Consider the following 18678-nt stretch of genomic DNA (forward strand, 5'->3'; position numbering starts at 1 on the left):
CAACTGAGGGTGTTAGCTACTATGTTGGCTTAACCGGGATGACAACAAATTTCAGATTTGTGGTCATTATAGTAGCTCAACCCACAGGGGTTCTCTTGACTCTAGCTCCCATTCCATGGGATAGGATGAAGGGTTTTACTATGAGGTTCGTGGTAGAGCTCATACTTGGCTTAACCACTAATACTTGGTGTATGCAAGTCGTATATAATTGAGGTCGGCAGGATGTTCAGTTGTGCGACTCCACCCCAGTCCCACAACCCAACGAGGAACAGGGAGTAGGGAAGAAGCACACATCTTAAATCTTTTTGATCTAAATTATATACCACCCTTATGCATATACTCAGTTATAGTAGTCAGTCCCATGAGTTCTATCCTCTTGATTCACGAACCTGATTGTGAGGTGAGAAGGGTCCTTCTGGGATTCTACGGAGTGGGTTTTGGGTGGTTATCGTTTTCTGGAATGCCTGTAGTGTCTTTCGCTTCAGGTTCTATCTGTCTAAGAAGGGGTTGGTTAACAGCGCGTGGTACCCATCTCCTGGGTACTTCAGAAGGTTTGAAATAAGAGGGACGACTGACGGATCGCATTAGTTTTCATTATTTTTAGGTTCGGAAGAACCTTTATTTACCGAAATGGCTACGGTGAAAGTTCTTTTTACACAGCACTAGGATTTACACATGGTTGCACAAAGTCAAACCATGATTGATAGGGGCGTCGAAGTTGGCATACTTCGACATGATATAGAATGAGGGCCGATAGGTTCATGTGCTAAATGGGCACACAAGTTCTAGGCGTCTCGGGTTTCGTCCCGTGTATCATTGTCGTGGATACTTGGACCGATAGAGTTGACGCGGAACTGTAGAGGGTCCTGAGTGTTTCTGAATAGGGTACCTTTCATGTATGGATTCTCACGAGGCCTTTCTATAATCGCCTAACATATACTAGTCATGTATAATTAAGGTAGGGAGGACTGTTGGCTGAGCGACTCTACCTTAAATCCACAACCAAACAATGAACAGGAAATGAGGCAGCATCACTCACTCTAGGTCTATCCATCTTAATTATACATGGCTTTGATGTATATGTCGAGCCATTATAGCTCTACCTGATGAAATTTTAAATTTTATAACAATGCTGCAACTTTTTCCTTAACGGCGAAGTAATTACATTTAGAGTTAGCCTTTTAATGTTTTTGATTAGTTATCTAGGATCGAGAGACATACCAAAAATCTATCGGGTTCATTGATGCTTCTCCCTAAGCATTAGAGTCAGACTCCTCCTGTGTCCTTGTCTTTTCTTTCAGTTGGGCAATCTCGCTTTAGGTTCCCAATCTCACCATATAGATGGCATATTGGATTGGTCTTCACATTGGTGGTTGATGTAATAAACTCAACCGGGGTTCTGCAGATGCGATCGGTATGCCCCTTCATGTTGCACCTAGCACAAAAGAGTTCTCGACAGACACCATGATGGTGGTAGCTACACCTGTTGCATTGGGGAAGGTTTCCTAGCTATGGTCTTCTTGAAGTCGGGATGGAAGGGATGGCAGGGTATTAACTGTCTTAGCTCGTTGCCCTTCGGAAGGTCCTTGGGTCGAGGTACTTCCCTCCTCGTTCTTGAACGTTCTCTTCAATGGATTTGGTTGAGGTTCCTAGGTGGCTGGGTACACAGAGGGTGGTTGCTACTGTCCATTACTTGGATCAGAATTCCCGATAGGGCTCTTGCTAACATTGGCGTTGTTAGCACTCAGTTAAGCCATGACAGCTGCTACGGCTGCCGAGACTGCAGCTTGGAACGTAGCTTCATCGAATAGGAGAGTCGGTTTCTTGCCAGTGGATTGGTTACGCTTCTTCGGAGGCATGGTTTTCCTACATGGAGAGGAACACAAGCTGATGAGAGACGATGGTTAACCCTGGCCGTATCTATCATTACTATAATAGGCATAAATTTTTCCCGTGCCTCAGATATTGGTTGTCTGAGTGTCGACCTACATCCCTATGATGTAGTCCGGGTATTCAAGGTAGGGTGAAAGTATCAGAAAGCCATGAGATGGAAGTCGTTCCTACTAAGTTACCTTTATACCGGGAAAGGTTCACTCTCTGGCTTGGAAAGATTTGAGGGAAGTTCGGAACAAATTCACAGAAGAAAAAGGCTCATGAAGACTTATGGCTAAACATTCTCACTCGAGGTTTTGAGGTTCGATCTAATCATATTACTTACGACGGGAAAAGGCGCTTTACCTAACACATAGTGTGAGTAGTGTAATCACTAACTCACTAAATTGTATTATTTATGGGTGTATTAGCATGACGAATACGAGGAAAAGACACTTCTCGGGTTCCATGTACTGGCTCCCTCTGTCTACCTCATATCCTCGACTGGGACCGGCGTTGGTTTTCTTCGGATAGTTACCTAGGGTTCTCTCCTCGTGTAGACATACCGAATCTCTACTCCGCCTTACTTCTAATCCTAACTCTGAGTGTCATCGCTTCATGATGGATGACTTGAAATCTCAGAAGTTCAGGCGAATTTCCCACGGATGTCCCTAAAAAGGTATAGGCACTTGGTGGTTTCAATAGTCTCGTCCTAGTTCATTTATTTCCGAACTGGAAATCTTCTCAATGAACTTCTCCTGGATCTGAATCAACTCTTCTGTCGAGCACTGAAGTGGATAGGTTTTTCTACAAAGTTCGTGCGAGAATGAAAATTTCTAAACAATCCTAAGAGATTATTAACATTTCACTGGATGATCCACATCGAGTCCTGCTACAATTACATAGGGCACACAAATTATATGTAACGTAGATCCAATAGGCCTTCGAATATGTGATACTACTCTATATCCACATCCAAACAAGGAAAAGGAAATAGAGCGAAACCACACATTCTTAGTCTATGGGATCCTTATTATCTATAACCTTGGAAGTATACCCTCTGTAATTGTAGGTATATCAATAAGGATCTTTTTAGTTTTTCACACAAGGTTATCTATGGATCCTAAAATACCCCCATGGTATTTTAATTTCTTGTTTGATTCTTATCTTCTGAATATGATTTTGGGATTAATGTGATTCTTTTAGTATTCCAAAATACTCCCATAGTATTTTAAACTTTATGTTTGGCTCTATCATTCCTATTTGATAAGTTTTAGACCTGTTGCAGCACCACTATCACTCCCAAGCACAAGTTCATCGCATCTCAAATAAATGTAGTTGATCAGGTTACATTTATTCCACCTTACGATTACATAACTGCCTAGGTTTGACGGTAATGCTCAACATCCGAATAAACTCCTTCCAAAGAACACCAAAAACCAACTTTCCAAACTCACATCAAGCTCACACACTCGACCTTGAAGGATAATACACGAACAAGGGTTTCTGGACAGAGGAGGCAGGTAAGGAGGCCAGCCAAGGGAGTTAAGGTCTTTAAATATGGTGCAAAACCCTAAAATTAGGGTTTTCTTCATAGCGCCAACTCGCCGAGTTAGACCAAAAATGTCTGCGGCCAAAACCCCCTCGACACGTCGAGTTAGAGCCTCCAACTTGTCGAGTCCCCACATAAAATACAATAAATTAGGGAGTTTAACTAATACCATATCTAAGTGTTACATTTCCTCATAATCATTTACTTGAATTAGAGTGAAACCTTTTGCCACCTAGATTTTATGGTGTATATGCTCCCATCCATGTGGATCTATCATTACCAACCTACAATCACAAGATAAGGTTGACGAAAAAACAAAAATCAAATTTAGTTCTCCTTTTATGGACTGAACTTTGCTCATTCTTAATTTCTTGCTTTCTGGTAGCACAAGGGCCTACCAATGCTTCCCGGTTGTTAAGCAGTTCACCCATATTGATCAATGTACTTTCACTGACCAACATGCTCTGCCTTTTGCAATCAAATGAGAACCATAGAACTCATAAGAATTGCCAAATCAACTTGAAGATGCACAAAAACTAGAATGTGTAAACTTAACACGATAGGTTATCAACCTCAGGTCGTGTGTAAGTGATTACTAAAAGGTTTATTCTTTATTGACTCCTGAAACTCTTCAAGATCATTAAGACTCTCACTGACTTCTTGAAATATAAGTTTCTTTCTGTCACACCCCAAAACCGGAACGACAGAAACATTCTGGGGTGGATGACGTCATGTCAAGTATCACAACATATGTAGTATAGTAATCAAAGTACAACAACCATTGCATTAATAGTAATAGTTTTACATCAGTTACATTTTATAGAGACATCAAAATAATACAAAAACTAGTATAGATGCAGCTCGATTCTAGGCTGGCTTCACAAAAGCTCCCGGGTGTAACTGTCTATTGCTGACCTGAGAATATAAGTTATTTTGAAAGCAAGTATCAGCATTTTTATAAATGCTGGTAAGTTCATAAGTATTTAGTGTCATTTGTGTAAGTAAGCATTTTATTCAAAATAACTTTATGAAAAGTAGTAGTTTAGAATCTACGGTGTACTAATGTCCTTTCCAGAAAATCCTATATTTTCTAAATAAAAGCAGTCTTCTACCAAGACTCGACAGAGTTATGTTTTAAAGAGTAATTTTCCCTTAAACACTATCATTACCAAAATATGGTATTGACTTTAAAGAAAGTAGGAGAATATTACTAGTAAAATACTAGGGGAAAATAACATATACCTCAGCAGAAATACTGCTGACCAAGGCGAAAGATATCATAGACTCCAGGAAAGTATTGAATGAATGATACGCCTAGCTTAGTCTATCAAAAGGAAACACAGACCCTAGACGGTATCGAATGAACGATACGGCTAGCAAGGTCTAAAACAATGAAACACAGACCCCAGACAGTATCAAATGAACGATACAGCTAGTAAGGTCTAAAACAAAGAAACATAGACCCCAGACAGTATAAAATGAAAGATACAGCTAGCAAGGTCTAAAACAAAGGGAAAATTCTAAGTGGGTTGTTTCAAGAATACAGTGTTAGATGCTCGTTACTTTAAGGCCATGAATTATAAGGAAAACATCGAGATAATCGTAACCACACTGATAGACAATAGAGTACTTGACGCCCTGCAAGCGTCGGAATAAATATGACATTTGTCACCCCTTTGGCTTGGTAGGTCGTGGACTGTAGCTAGCAGTCAGGGTGCGGGAGTGTCAGTCCCGTATAGATCTATACACACAATGCCCGCTCTCCCTACAGGAGACTCTGGTTACCAACTCGACAACGGGGAGATCCGTGTCTTGAAGATGCATCTCGTGTTCTGAATTCTGTTAGAGGCGCTGGAGAAATTATATAGACTCGCGTATGAACTGACTCCTGTGGAATTCTCGTACTAGAAAGAGTAAATAGAGGCTCCTAACTATTCCTATAATAGTTACTAGTGTCTCTGATCTATGAATGATGAATGGAAGGATGCCCTTGCTACCCAAGGGAAATGAACTGGCCGATGTAAACCTTTATGTCTATATGTGTATACATGATATATAACTAATGTTTAAACGACCTTCGGATGGATACCTGATACCCACCAGACCACATCCCAACGAGGAAAAGGAAATAGGGCGAACTAGCCATCCTAAGTCCTTTAAACATTATTTATATAACTATACAAGTACAAGCATGCATTTAACGAAGTGGAAGCATAGAAGCATAGACGAAAACTTTGACGAAAACTTTGGAAAACCTTTACACTTAAGAAAATTGTGACTTATTGTCCTTTTGTAAAATAAGCTTGAAGACCTTTGGAAATCCTTTGGAAACCTTTGTTTAAAATACTTTTGTAACTGGTTTTGAAGTAAAACATATAGCGCGAGAGACAATTTGAGAAAAGTTTTAAACAAGTAAAGACGTTTTGGAAAACCACCTATAGTATTATACTTGGTAAAACAGGTGAAAGTGTGATAAATCCTTTTGCATGCAGGTTATCAATCACATATGATTGATATGATAACTAGCATGTTTTAACTTGTATCCCCCCTAAATGCATGTCAAAAATTTTAAAAGGTTAATTCAGGGGTATGAACTCACCTGACGTTGGCGTTTCGGATGAATGAACGGTATGGACGCTAAGTGTCAAGTGAGGACTTGACCACACACGTGAATCCTATTTAACATGTAATGATACATTTAAGTATCTAATTAGTCATTTAATAACTAATTAAGCAAGTAAGGATGTCTTACTACATAAAACACTTTGCTACAAGTGCTAGAAGTATCAAGGGTTGCATAGAAGGTGTTTATGGACTCACATTGGAGTTTACTCTTCAAATGATGGCCCTTATGAGTGTTTACGGTTTCAAGACCACTTCTCCCATGAGTTTACAGCCGTAAACTCATGGTAGTGGTGTCATGGGATGTTTAAAGGTCTTATCTCACTCATACAATCATGCTAGAGTCGAATCAAGTGCTAAGGAAGTGATTGGGGCTCAAAATGGACACAATAGGGAGTTTACGGCCCATGGGCCACTCCTTGAGGAGTTTGCGGCCATAAACACATGAGTTTACGGTAGTAAACTCATGTTAGTCCATTTCTTTTGTGCTTTGGTGGTTCTAGTCTATGTAGGCAAGGTTCTAGTCACTTATATGAGCATAGGAAGGTGTTAAAGGCACTTAAACACCTTGGAAAGGTGTTTACGGTCTATGAAGGTGTTCTTGGGGAGTTTACTACCTTAAACACATGATTTTATGGCAGTAAACGTATGTTAGTCCATGAATCATGTGTTTTGGTGGTCGTAGGTTAAGCATACAAAGTTCTAGGTCCAATTCTAAGCCATACAAAGTGTTAAGGGCACTTTAACACCCTTTGGGGGTGTTTATGGTATAAGAAAGGGTGTTTACGGTCCAAGAATGTTCTTGGGCTGTAAACTCAAGTGTGACTCACTTGTGTATGTATTGGTGCATCTTAAGAAGGAATATATGGTGTTGTGCACTCAAGGAAGCTCATAGAAGCTTTAGAAGGTGTTTAAGGGGTAGTTTCACACCCAAAAAGGTGTTTAAGGTCCTTGAAGATGGGTTTACGGTCCAAGAATGTTCTTAGACCATAAACTCATGTTTACTCCCCATATGTTAAGATTTTGGTGTTTTAAGTCCTTTCATGTAAGCCCCTAATTCATTGTTAAGCATTAGAAGTGGTTTGGAGGGGTTTTTGGGCACCAAAACCCTCTTTAAAGGTGTTTATAGTTTTGGGATGCTCCCAAGACCGTAAACTCTTGTTCTTGGGGTTTTTGGATGTTTAAGCCACGAATTTGCAAGTCAAATGAGTTAAACAACAAGCTAGGAAGGTTAACTTACCGATTTGAAGCTCGAAGCGGCGATTTTTGACTAAAACCCGATTTGTAGAGAGAGAAAGTAGAGAGAAAGAGACTCCTAAGGTGTGAAAAGGGTTGGAATGAAACCCACTCAACCCTTATATAGGGTGGAGTTTATGGCCTGGTTGGGGGTCCACCTGACACCAACTGCGAACTGGGTTTTTCTCGACTACCATTAAACGTGGAAAATTTTAAAATTATACCTCCATAATTTTGGTTCGCTTGACGAATATTATTTAAAATATTCCAACGGATTCAAATCCGGTCAAAAATATTTTGGGATTAATTTGCTAATTTTTGACGTACTTAATTTCGACGTTAAAACTAACGGAAATTTTTGGGTTGTCACACTTTCTGAAGGAACATTCCTTGACGAACAAAAACAAATATTCAAAAGTTAGTGTGAATTCCCATCAACACTTCATGTAATTCGTCTTAGTTTATCCTTTGTTTTAACCAAAACATCACAACTACCAATTCCAAATGTGCTAGAGTAAGAAAACATTATTACTCCACATCTCATGTGGTGCTATAAACCTAATTAGTTCGAAACAAGCTTCAATATATGATTTATACTTACTAGTGTATGACTCTAAAATTTAATTGGAAGTGAAGTATGACTCATCTCTCAATTGAACCGTTTCAACAATATATGATTCCTCTTCTCAGTCAAAACAATTGCTCTAAGATGTTCTTTGAGGATCAATGTGATAAACTTCCACAATCATTAAGATGATCATAAAACACGATACTAAAGTACTATCCTTTCCTTTCAGATTGGAGAAACCTTTATCTTTCTTCCTAATAGATTCTCTTTTATTCGTTCTGCTACTCTTTTAATCTTTTAAAAGTGTCAGAATTATGCTTCATCTTATAAACACAACCATGACTACTGAAGCATCAGTAAACCATGAGCAATAAAGATATCATCCTTTGTGGCATGTCTGAATAGTCCATATTAATGTGTACTAGATCCTTTAGTGATTTACTTGGCTCACATAAACATGTGATCAACGAATTAGTTATAATCTTCCAATGATCAAAATTCACAAACATCACACTATTCAAATTGCATGAATTCAAGTTTCTATCCAACTGAAACTTGGATGATGAAAATTCCTTTTCATCGGGTCAATCATGACATTACCATAAACGATATAATTAAGAATCACATCCATATTTAACATTGCTAATAAGAGAAAAGAAAAACATTTCCAGAAGGATAAGGAAGACCATTGTTGTCTGAACTTAACATATATAATAGGAGAAAAGAGAATTGAATTTAGTTGATTTTAATCCTCAATTATTAACCCAAAAAATTTAAATTAAGGCTAGGATCCATATTTTCGATTCGAACTTTGAAAACGGATGTCGTAATCAAATTCGAATCTATTTTAGGTAGGTAAAGCATTACCAATTTCAATCTCATGAAACTTCTAGATCTTTTGAGATTCATTGAACTATTCAATGGCATGTTTAATCTCGATTATGCTTGATATGTGCATATTTAGTGTGTATTTAGTATAGTTTTTTATTCATATATTAGCTAAATTATCGCATATTATGGACGAAAGGTACTTAAAAGTGTTAAATTATGTTTTTCAGTCCAAAGATGAAGCTCGGAAGTAAAAGGAGCAAGAGAAGCGGTTAGAAGATTGAGAATGGAATGAAGAAGGAAAACACTGAAAAAGAAGCTTTTACTCGTCGAGTCATATATCTACTCGACGAGTCCGGTCGAGGAATCAGAAGGATAATGACTCAGGATCCCAGATAGTTATCGCAATACAGAGACTGTGAGAGGGACTCGACGAGTCACCACTTGACTCGACGAGTCGGACCGCTTATTTAAAGATAATTCCTCAGATCGAGAGGCAGAAGTTCTGGGACGATTCAGAAGTGCTTAGCTGCGAATAAGAAACCAGAAGAACCCTAGAAGTCGACCAAGGAAGCTAGAATCCAACTCCGGAAGTAATTAAGGCATAATTCCACCATTCTACTTATTTCTTTTGTTTTGTCAACATGATTAAGCAACTTGAACTTATTTGTTTGCTGTTATTTACCTTAATTAAGTTGAACTAAATAGAAGTACTTCTCCGTTATTGAATCTAGTCAAGTCTTTGTTTTCTAGTTTAACAAGTAATCATTAGCAAGTTTCTAGTCTTGTAAAACTAGAGAAAACCCCTACTTATTAGTTAAATTAGATAAATTAGTTTTTACTATTTAATTTGTCGTTCCCTGTGTTCGATACCCTACTTGCTTGAACTATACCACAATTGATAGGTTCACTGCCTTTTGTGTGTTATTTGATAATTAAAAGTAGGTTTAAAACTAGTGGGTTTTACACACATCAAGTTTTTGGCGCCGTTGTCGGGGAACGGTTCTAAAATTAATAGTAAAATCTAGTTTAATCGATCCTTTGTGTGGGATTTATCTTACACAAAGTTATTTATAAAGCAAATCAGTAAGTAGATTTAGTTTAAAAAAAAAATAAATAAATAAATCGTTTTTAGAATAACTAGAAATATTTATTTTCTGTTTTTGCCTTGAACTCGCCGAGTGCATTCGAGCAGACTCGGCGAGTCCATCGCTGTTTCAGTCTTTATTTTTTATTTCATTTTTATTCCTTTTACGCGTTTCGTTTCTTTTGTTTCGTTTTTTTTTAGCTATTTCATGACCCGAGGATCGGACACACCTCTAGTACCACCTTTGGAAGACCCGGAATCCGCACTAAAGAGAAGCAAGGGAAAAGCCGTAGGAGAAACCGCAACTTCAAAGAACTCACCACTCAAGAACTTGAAATCCGTTTTCAGCAAGAAGAAAGGCAGCAAATCAGGAGTATCCAGTGGCTCATTAACAATTGAAGAACCAATTCACGAAGGTAGCGAGTACGAGACCGAGGAGGAAAAAGAGCATATTTCCGAGCACGAAACCGATTCCGAAGAAGAGTTAGCTATCATTATGGCTAACATCGATGAAGTCCCTATGGGGGAGTGGAAGAAAAGGATGCGTGATGACACCGGGCCGGGACTTGTGCAACCCGCAATTCCCGCAACCGCTACGTTTGAGCTAAAGGGCCATATTCTCGCTCAACTCAAGGAGATCCCTTTTTACAGGAGAGATCATGAAGACGCTTACAAGCATTTGGACGAAGTAAATGATGTGGCCGACTACTTCAACGTGCCTAATGTTCCACGCGAGACCCAGCTTCTTCGAATGCTCCCTGTCACGTTTAAAGGCGCTGCGAAAGATTGGTTAAAATCACTTCCTCCCGGATCGGTCACCACATGGGCCAAGATGAAAGAAGAGTTCATTGACCATTTCTGCCCGCCTTCCAAGATAGCCAAGCTAAAGAAAGCCATTGCCAACTTCGAGCAACAACCCGGAGAATCTCTTTATGAAGCTTGGGAAAGGTACAAGAGCCTACTTAGAAATTGCCCACACCATGATCTTAATAGCCAACAGGAGGTCTCCATCTTTTATGATGGAGTTAATGTCACCACAAGGCAACTACTCGATTCACAAGGCCCGCTCACCCGAAAGCCACCTCCGGAAATAAAGGAATTAATTGAAGAATTCTCTAAGCATTCTAGAGAATACCACAATCCGAGGAATGAAGTGAGTCGTGGAGCAGTAAACTCGGTGAACGATGGCATGGCGGCGGTAATAGCTAAACTCGATAGCCTAGACCGAAGAATGACGAAAATGGATCAAACGATCCATGCTATTAGGGTAGGATGCGAAAATTGTGGCGGCCCCCATCTTACCAAGGAATGTGATCGAGACGAGAATGGAAATAAAAAGGCTCAAGTATTTTATTCCAGTGGCGATAGATACGATGAAGACTGGAGGAAACCAAAGAAGGAATGGCTCCCATACGAAGAGTATAAAAAGGCTAAGGAGGATAAATACAAACAGAGGGAGAGGGGATTCTATCAAAAGGAAGAGCCGGTGGCGGAAAAGAAGGCAAATTTAGAAGATATACTCACAAGGTTCATAACCACGTCCGAGAAAAGACATAATGATCACGATGTAGCAATGCAAGAAACCAGAAACATGCTGAGGAATCAGCAAGCTTCCATTCTCAACATTGAGAAACAGCTGGGACAGCTTGCACATCAAGTGAATGAAAGAAGACCGGGTCAACTTCCGAGCAACACCGAGCCCAATCCAAGAAAGGAGAACGTGAGCGTAATAACCTCCAGCAGTGAAGAAGAATTTACAGAAACACTAAGAGTCTCAAAGAAGAAGGCAGGGAAGGAAGAAAGACCAGAACCAGAAAAACCCGACCAGACTCGCCGAGTCACTCTCATGGACTCGACGAGTCTAGTCGGGAATGAAGATACTGTCAGTTTCCTAAAGCCATACAACCCTCCTTTGCCATACCCAACCAGAGCCATGCCTGCAGAAAAAGTTCAAGCATATAGAACCTTCATGGAGCATGTTAAAGCTTTACAAGTCAATATGCCATTTGTGGAAACAATGCTCCAAACTCCTAAATACTTTAACTTGCTTAAAGGCCTTTTTGCTGCTAGGAAAGATCTGGCTGAAGTCGCGGAGATATTGATGAGTGAGCTGCCTGAGAAGAAGGGTGATCCGGGTAACATAGTAATTCCATGCCAATTTGGTAATGAAGTTTCTACACGAGCATTGGCTGATTCAGGTGCAAGCATTAATTTGATGCCCTACTCATTCTTTAAGAAGCTAAATTTACCAGCACCTAGGCCGGTAAATATGAGAATCCATTTGGCAAACAAAACGATAATTAATCCACAAGGCATTTGTGAAAACCTCCTTATCAAAGTGGACAAGTTTATTTTTCCAGTAGACTTCGTGGTGGTGGAAATGGAAGAAGACCCCGAAATACCAATTATTTTGGGAAGATCATTCTTAAACACCGCGTGTGCCCTAATTGACATATGTGAGTCTACATTGACATTAAGAGTGGGGGATGATTCGGTGATGTTTAAAGCTATTCCAGAAGTCAAGCAAGAAGAAGAAAAGCGAGAAGAAATCTCATTTATCCAATTGGATGATGAGGTATTACAAAAAGAGCTTAAAATTTTACTAAAAGAAGACCCAAGTAAGTTCACACTACACTCCGAAGGAGTTGAAGATGCTAACAAAGACTTGGAGGAGCTAGAAAAGCTACTGGAAGGAGCCAACTCAGAAAACACTCCAGGATTGATCGAACACGATCCAACTCGCCGAGTCGTCATGATGGACTCGACGAGTCCAGTCGATCTGGATAGAAACTTGACCAAAGTTGATCTGTTTGTTGATAGTTCTTCACATACCCTGGGTTCAGTTACTGTTTTTGATTCTTTGGAAGAACAGTTGGCAGAAGAAGTAAAAGGAATGGAGGTCCAACACGCCGATGTGGCATGCCTTGATACGATGCCATTTGAAGAAGGGATAAGCACGGGAAAGGATGCAGGAATAAAGGAAAAGAAGGAGGAAGCTGATCACCAATTCACCACTAAACCTAGAGCACGGACCATCATGAAATATGAAGTCATTAAATTTAAAGAGAAGGATGTTCAAGAATTGGTGAAAAAGAAAAGGGTAAAGCAGAAAAAGAGAAAAAGGAAAGACCAAGCAGCTGAAGATAAGGCAATGAAAAGGAGAAGAGACGAATCGAAGAGGGCTTACAAGAAAAAGATTCACGCCTACAAGACCAAGTATAAACCACAAAAAGAGAGGCGTACATTCCCGATGCTTGAAGATGACAAAACGTAAATGGGAAGGAGTCTAGCTCATGACTCCTCAAAAAGAAGCGCTTGGCGGGAGGCAACCCGTCGTTAGAGTTTGCTTTCTTTTACTCTTTAGTTTTTTTTTAGTTTTTTTTGTTTCGTTTCACAATTCTAATCTTCCAAATCATCGGACATAACTGCTTGAGAGTGTGTCTAGCCTAAGTGTGGGGTGAAATGATTCATAATAAACAGAAAAATTTTGAAAAAAATATGCAAATTTGTTAAATGACTCGCCGAGTCTGACCCTGACTCGACGAGTATATATTGATTACTGAAAATCTTTAACTGCGCGACTAGACTCGCCGAGTCTGACCCTGACTCGACGAGTCGGTTTTATTTACAGAAAAAAAAAATTTCGAAATTACTTTTACATCTGGTAAATAGGGTTTTAACCCTAAAAATTCTGTTTCCACACCACACTCGCCGGGTACCCCTTTCGCAAACGCTCTCTCAAGCATTCAAAGAAATCTTCAAATCTTCTTCCAATTTCTCAAGGTTTAAACTCAAAAGGTAACAACTTTATTCTTGATTTCTAGAAAGAATGAGATTATAAGGCCATCTATACCTGTAATTGCATGAAAAAACCCGTTTTTGAAAAGTAATGAAATTCTAGGGTTTCGATTTTTTCATGAATATTGTTGTTTTGAACGTTTATTTTGGCCTTATTACTTAGTAGGAAGTCCTTGAACAAAAACCCTTGACAGAAATTACAAGTTATATGGTCCAATTTTATGCGACCCGTCGACTGACTCGTGCAGGTTGCGCGACTCGTCGAGTCGGGCATGGACTCGACGAGTCCAGTCGATTTACAGATACCTTCCAGTTTTTAATTATATATTCTGTGTTTCTGGGTTTTGTGTGTTTATTTTGCAGAAATCATGTTCAGAAGAGGACAATCTTCAACTAGTAGCCAAGGGGAGTTTCCATGGTTAAACTTCCCGCAAATTGAATCCGCTTCAACAATGAGGAAGTGGAAGAAGAAGCTCTCCGACATCAAGAAGAAGGAGGTGTATGTTCCGAACAGAATTGATTGGGAATGGCTGCAAAGTGTTAGCTATGAAGAAGAACTAGCTCCTTACCTTTTGAAGGAATTCCAACATGAAGGCGAAACTATGGTGTGTGACGGGTGGAGCCGGGTCTTCCGCATACAAGAGCCGGTGTATTTAGAGCTTTGCTTGGAGTTTTTCTCCACGGTGTCTTTCACCGGGGGAGTGGATGTGTATCACCCGACGAGCTTTACTTTTTGTCTTGGGGGCGAGTATCGTCAATGCTCGGTGGTGGACCTTGCCTGCCGACTAGGGATCAATGATCAACCCTTGGTGACAACAAACATCTTTCGGGCTTTCTTGGCATTCCCCGATGGAGTCACAAGCACGGGTTGGTGGAATACCATAGGAAACAAAGTTTACATCCCAAAGTCTGCACAAGAAGGGAGCATCCGATCCCCGACTCACCGCCTCATTCACCGCCTTATTTCCTCCACCATTAACCAAAGGAAAGACGGTGACAAGGTCTCCAACCTTGACGTTTTCTACTTATGGAGCATAATAACACCCGGCGTCTTTTGCAACATCCCATGGTGTATTGCTTCATACCTTTCGAAGGGTGCGGTCAAAGATCGCAAAACCTCCCGTATCAATGGAGGAATGTTTGTCACTCGATTGGCTAATTCATTCGGGTTGATGAACCGCGGAGCTTGGAACTTCATGTCAATGATCCCGACGCCCCCGTTTAATCCCATTCTTTTCCGACGAGCACGGATAATTGAAGACTATGGTGGTGGCCATTATGCCATCCCAAATGATGACCCCGTTGTTGGTCCCGATGCACTGGGAAGGAGGGTGAGATCGAGAAGAGAACGGGATGTAGAGGACGAGCCACCAGTGATTCCGGTAGAAAATGAAGATGTACCAATGGATTGGTACAATGTAGAGATGAGGCGGATGCAGGATCAATTGGCGAGGGGGCTGAACTTTAGCAACCAATCCCACATTCGACTTTTTGACCACTTCAATATCCCACATATTGATGGTGGGAATTACCCATTCATTCCGTCTTGGGATGAGAGGATTGCTGCGAGACGAAGCGGAGCCGGGGGAAGTGGAGCCGCCAATGATGATGAGGAAGATGAAGATTGATGTTTTTGTGTTTTTAATCAAACAATTTTAATTTTTGCTGTTTTGTTTTATATTTTTTATTTAGTGTGTATGCTTTAAGATTTTATTATGTTTAATGGTTGTTTGCTTTAGTTATTTTTCAGGATTGAATTATGATTGCTTGCTTAGGATGGTTTAGAGATGTAAAGCATGGATGTTTTCTAGAGTAAGAGTGAGTCAAGGAAGCGAGTTTTTAACGTCAAAGTGTCGAGTCCGGTCCTAGGGGGTATGAGCAATTGAGTCCAAATATGAGGAAGGGTTAAAGAAATTTTTGGAAGCTAAAACAGTTGCAAAATACCAAGTTTTTCTCGTTCAGTGGGCTACTCGACGAGTGCACTAAGCAGACTCGCCGAGTCGCCTTGTATTTTTACATATTCTGAGAAGGCGCGCTGGTACTCGACGAGTCCATCATAAGACTCGACGAGTCGATCATTTTTTATACCGATGGACTGCTGATTTGATGCTGCTACTTGTCCAACTTGCTCATCTATTCTTCCATTTCCATTCTTGAAGATCTTACACTGATTTCCGCGTATTTGGAGCCACCCACACGAGTTTTGACACCCAAGGCATGGATGAGATGTTTCCATGTCTAAAGTCAATTGAAGATGGAGCTGAAGAGAAGAGATATCAACCTCACCACTACTATCCCAGGGGAGTTTGTTCCAATTCTCTTCTTGTTTTTATTGTTCTTTATCATGCATAATATGCAATGGGGACATTGCAAAAATTAAGTGTGGGGTAGCGGGTTGGTTAAATTAGTTAAAATTTTAGTTAATTTTTGATAAATTTTGAAAATTTTTCATTAAAATTGTTAGGTCTAAATTAGAAATTTTTGGTAAAAGCAATTAGGTTTCTTGCTAGTATTATGTTGATGATTGCATGAAGATCCAAATGTTTAGTTGAGCCTATATACGTTCTAGTGCATTTGTGGCTTCCTTATTCCAGTGAAATCATGGGACAAAAACACGACCCTGCTCAGCCTGAGAGATGCAATATGTTTAGCAGCCTAAACCTGAAATGTATCCAGGAAAATTATTATCATTAGCCAATAAAGGTTGAGATTGAGCACCCCTGCTTAAGCATGTAGGTTTTGAGTGAAAAAAAAAGTGAGTTACATGTTAAAAAAAAAAAAAGAGAGAGAGAGAGAGAGAGAGAGAATTACAAGAAAAGTTATAAGAGTTTTTGGAGCAATTAAGTATGGAGTTCAAAGATCAAAATTCCAAAAAATCCAAAAAAAAGTTGAAGATACCGAAAGTCAATACAAGTTGGTGAATTCAAAGATATCAAAGATGAAATGTTCAAAGAAGTGAAGAATTCAAAGAATTCCATAGTGGTATCGAAAAGTTGTAATTTTCTAGAATATGTATGCTTGGGTTGCTCGATTAAAAATACCTTGAGGTTAGGAGGTTTTCTGCGGATGGATTCGGAGGGTTGCATAAAATGAGCATAGTTCGGGGTGAGTGGGTGAATGTTTATGAGGATTGTGAGTATTTGGAATATGGGGGGGTTCTTTAGGAAAAATTTTAGACACAAATGCATGCGTTGCGGTCTTGGCATAATGGCTGGGTTAGATTGGAATTGTTATACATAATTCTAATGTGATTAAAATTCAGTTTTGCTTGAGGGCAAGCAAAAGACAAGTGTGGGGTATTTTGATATGTGCATATTTAGTGTGTATTTAGTATAGTTTTTTATTCATATATTAGCTAAATTATCGCATATTATGGACGAAAGGTACTTAAAAGTGTTAAATTATGTTTTTCAGTCCAAAGATGAAGCTCGGAAGTAAAAGGACCAAGAGAAGCGGTTAGAAGATTGAGAATGGAATGAAGAAGGAAAACACTGAAAAAGAAGCTTTTACTCGTCGAGTCATATATCTACTCGACGAGTCCGGTCGAGGAATCAGAAGGATAATGACTCGGGATCCCAGATAGTTATCGCAATACAGAGACTGTGAGAGGGACTCGATGAGTCACCACTTGACTTGACGAGTCGGACCGCTTATTTAAAGATAATTCCTCAGATCGAGAGGCAGAAGTTCTGGGACGATTCAGAAGTGCTTAGCTGCGAATAAGAAACCAGAAGAACCCTAGAAGTCGACCAAGGAAGCTAGAATCCAACTCCGGAAGTAATTAAGGCATAATTCCACCATTCTACTTATTTCTTTTGTTTTGTCAACATGATTAAGCAACTTGAACTTATTTGTTTGCTGTTATTTACCTTAATTAAGTTGAACTAAATAGAAGTACTTCTCCGTTATTGAATCTAGTCAAGTCTTTGTTTTCTAGTTTAACAAGTAATCATTAGCAAGTTTCTAGTCTTGTAAAACTAGAGAAAACCCCTACTTATTAGTTAAATTAGATAAATTAGTTTTTACTATTTAATTTGCCGTTCCCTGTGTTCGATACCCTACTTGCTTGAACTATACCACAATTGATAGGTTCACTGCCTTTTGTGTGTTATTTGATAATTAAAAGTAGGTTTAAAACTAGTGGGTTTTACACACATCAATGCTCTCACTTTTGTAACTGAGGTTCTAAGGATCACAAATGAGATGTGAATAACCATTTAAATTAGCTTGGTACTCTCGATGTCATTTATCATCTAATCAATGTGACGGTTAGCCAGACATGCTCCATTAATCAATGATAATTTACGAGACACTCATTGCCACCCTTTATTAGTCCATGTTAGTGTGACGGTTAACCACACACGCTCCACTAACGATTTATATAAAGTGCAATATTCAATTTTATGGATTAGCATCAAATTCACATTTTTCCTAAAGTAAGTACGATTGGAATTTTATATAAAAAATTTGTTACTTTATAATATCATTATACTTATTAATGAGAGTTGATTGTCCTAAAGTAAGCAGTGGGTGAGAGTGGACACCCATTCAATCGCCATGTGACATCCCCATTTTCACGGCCAGAAAAGACCTATTTTGTTTATGCTTTGTTTAAAAATCAGAGTATCATTTTAAATAAAAGTGTTGCGGAATTTGTCCCAAAACAAAATATGATAAAGATTTATCAAAAGCATTTCCGTAGAAATGTATTTCATTAAAAAGACTCGGGATGTCATGTTCGATACAGATCATAAGCATAAACAATACAACATAGGCCTTACTACATTATTCCGTATATACAGGCCTAAAATCCTTTAATCTCTCATCCCAAGACATCACATCTATGCTCATGCGCCACTACCTGTAATACAAGAAACTAAGTGGGTCAGGCTTGGGAGCCTGGTGAGCACATAGGGTTTTCAACCCACAATAAATAAGTTTATTAACTTTATCAAACCAAACAAACCCGATTACCCATTCCCGTTATCCTCACTCTACGTCCCTAAAACATCTAACACAAGGGACCTAGTCTAAGGACTATCATCGGGATGGACTCTACTGCTAAGGGGATTCATCAGCAATAAATGTCCTTAAGGCAACCATGTGGGGGATGGA

Source organism: Lactuca sativa, chromosome 3 (genome assembly GCF_002870075.4).
Source record: "Lactuca sativa cultivar Salinas chromosome 3, Lsat_Salinas_v11, whole genome shotgun sequence".
In the NCBI taxonomy this organism is placed as follows: Eukaryota; Viridiplantae; Streptophyta; class Magnoliopsida; order Asterales; family Asteraceae; genus Lactuca; species Lactuca sativa.